Here is a 3505-nt window from a genome sequence, read left to right as displayed (position 1 = left end):
AAAAAGTGATTCAGGAAATTCTTATCAGGCTGACAGCATTTTTAGACTATGCAGTGCGTGGGTGAAGTGGGACTAATATTGACTTGGCCCTAATGTAGTCATCTGAGAATACATTTTTTGGTTGTTGCTGCATTCCATAAGGTTTTATCATTATTATCCGTGAAGATTGTTTTCTCCGTACATGGGAAGTGACCCCTAATATCAACTTGCCTGGGAGACACGAATATGGGCTAAAACATTAAAATTCCTATCGCATGTTATTGTTTTTTCTTTATTGTTGGGAGGAAAAGCTTTTGCAGAAATGATACTGAGCCTGACTTTTCCAGGTTGCTCACGTTGTTCACTGTAAACACAGACTCCAGGAAGCTTGGCAGTTTTGTCCGTTGCAGCGTGCCTTCGTTATTATTTCTTTTCTAATCTAGGTCACAGCTTCACATTCAACTTATTCAGTAATTTTAGTTATAAACTTTTATTCAAATATCTCAAAGTCCAGTTGCTAGCCATAGTGGGAGGAACTTGAGGATAATTTTGCCCCTTTAATTAAGAGACCTAGAAGTAGAAAAGCACTAATGAAACTTCGGTGGACTTTTCGTCATTTTACTCTGTAGGTGACTGGCTGTTTCTCTTCCAGTATAGAACACCTAGTACATGAAAATACTTTAAACAATCATCAGCTGCTGTGTCACACTGAAGCGCAGTGGCTTTTTTATTTTTAAACAGAATTGTGAAGCTTCCTCGTTAGCTGTAAGCAGCCCCATATATGAAATGTCCCAGAAGCGTTCTGATGAAAGCCAGTTTCTTGAAATTTCATTTTAAACAAACTGAGTTCTTGTAGGTCGTGTTGCTTGTGAAAAGTGGAGGTAGATACGTGAGGCAAGAAACCATACAGTTTATGAGTGGTGACCAGTACAATATATTCTGTTACCATCAAAAAAACCTTCCAAACCCCAAAGTCCCACATGTATTGATGATTTGTTTTTGCTAATCCTGCTTACACCAGTTTTCCTCAATATTTGAAAATATTTGAAGTTGAAGGATCTTCACAAACTAGTCAAGTGTCAGACTGGAAAACCGGGCTGTTGCCACCGAACTGAGAATGTTGCACCCTCTAATTCTGGCAGCTGCAAACTTTAGAGCAGTTTGTTCATTTGCTCTGAGATCCAATGATCCAATCCCGGGGAAAAAATAATAATAATAAAAAAAGATAAACATGAAATAAACTCCTCATCCATCTGTAGTGGAGTGATTTGTTTTTCGGTTAACATTTGACGTTATACAAGTCACTCTGTTTCTTCAAAGTTGTCCTGTCAGGGATATTTAATTGAGTGGTAAAGAGCCTAAGAAAGGAGGAAGAAGAATCTGTTGCCAGGTTTTTGTTTCTTCTTACACATGTGTTCAACATGTAAAACTCCCCTGCGTTCTTCATGAGGATGATGACCATTTTAAAGAATGCTCTTCTTTGCAGGAATGAAAGCTATGATTAAAATAAAATAACAATGGGGGAAGATGAATTATTGGGACATCTTAAAAATAAAACTCTGTATTGGAGCAGATGAAGTGGAGCTCATCCTTAAAATATCCGTGGACTCCGTTGTAACATTTTTCAAGGTTCTTGTACTTTGTTGTCTTTCAGTACCCAGTAAAATGATCTGTTTCCTGAGAGAAAAAAGCTCCTCAGTGTGGGGCTTCTGTTGCCTTTCCTGTTCAATGCACAGAGCTGTAGGTGTGTTACTTTAGCCAAAGCTTGGGCATCTTGATAGGTGTTTGAGTAATAAAGGTATATTGCGAACATGTAATTGTTTATGGCAGCTTTTGGTAATGGATTTGTATCCTTTTAAAGAGCTGAGCCGGCTCCTCAGCGGGTGGAAATGCCAGTGTGGAGGGACAAGCTCAAGTCGCGGGTCGCAGAGTCCCTCCGGAGAGGTAAACTGCTCGTGCTTGGGCAGGGTGCACGCTGCGTGCCTGGCTCTGGGGACGTGCCTTCGGCAGGCAGCTGGCGATGCGTCTCGCCTCTGCGGTGACAGCTTTTGGAACGGACATCTCCTGCTTTATGTAACAGGTCTTGGATTAAATGACGGAGAAGCACACACCTGGAGCGTGGAGAAGTGAGATTTTTAGAGATGATTCTCCATGCCCTCTTAAAAGAGCTACCCTACCCTAAAGTTATTCCCACTTTTCCGCATGTGTAGTTCCTCTTCCCTTCAAATCAGTGCAGAAATGATTTTGCACTGCATAGCGATGCAGAAATTCTGCCACTGTAGCTCTTCACCAGTCTATCGCCAAGAAAGAACTTGCTGGCAAATTAATTTTGGTGGGATTTTTAAAAGTGCTGAAGGGACTGAAGCCTGAATTCCTATTGAATGTTAATGGGAGTTGAGGCTTAGCACCTTAGATCTTTGAGATTGCTGAAGTCTAGGGCATTTGCTGAGGGGAAAAAAGTGGAAGATAGATGTATACACTTGCTCATGAAGTGTCAGAAGCAACAAAAGAAAATGGGGTGCAGCCCTAATTTTACTGATAAATTGGGGGTTCCATTTTTGTCCACTAAAATATGGAGTGAATGCATGATGATGTTAAAATGCAAACATGTTCTCCTGTGTGGTAAGGAGCCATGCTTATAAGAATGTACAGCCCCGCAGAATGGAGAAATTAAAATTCTGCTCATTTCATGCTCTCCTGAAAGGCTCTGAAGCTGTAACAGTAAGTTTTCAATTTTGACAGAGGAATTAGACAGATATTCCCACTTGAGGAATGCTTCTGGAAACACATAATCGGTGAAGAATCCTTATTTATTTTTGGTGCACAAGAAAGGCAGCAACAGCTTGCCCTGACCTATCAGTCTAGGTGTAGCAAGCTGCAGAGCTGAGGCGAAGGTAGGATTCACCTTGGCTCGCTAACAGCCAAGCTTAAAACCTTTTACATGGGAAGTTACAGTAAATGATAGTTTTGGAATTTCTCCATGGTATGTAGATGCAGAGAGCTGAGCCAAACACTGTCCTTGTTGAATCAGTCTTGCACAAGGAGTTGTGATTTGCTCAAGTCAGACTTACTGCTGGCAGTGCTGTAGACAGACTTTTTCCAGAAAAGGGCTTGTCTTCATTAGAAAATCAGGTCACTAACTCGACTCTTCCTTCCAAACTAATAGCTTTGCAGGCAAGGACAAGTTGCTTTTAACATTGTTTCGGCTAGCTATATCTGACACCTAGTTTCAAGTGCTGTAACTTAGTTTTCTAGTAAAGCTCTCTGTGCCACGTGTTCACAGCTTTTAGGATGGGCTTGTATTACAAATGCTGAAAGACACTCTGTGTGAGTGGCATTCCTCAGTGTCTAACACGGCTGAAGATGCCTTTGCATTTAGTTTTTCCAGTTCAGATGCCCTCTTGAGGATTTTTCTGAAGCTCAGTGGGTGCCCTACTACTGACTTCACTAGAAATTAAATCAGACCTGTATGACTCATCTTTAAATGTCAATCACAGCATGCAAAATCTTGATTAAGTCTTGCCCG

Source organism: Rhea americana, unplaced genomic scaffold, assembly GCF_003343005.1.
Source record: "Rhea americana isolate MKP2758 unplaced genomic scaffold, rheAme1 scaffold_81, whole genome shotgun sequence".
Classification (NCBI taxonomy): Eukaryota; Metazoa; Chordata; class Aves; order Rheiformes; family Rheidae; genus Rhea; species Rhea americana.
This window is presented reverse-complemented; position numbering follows the sequence as displayed.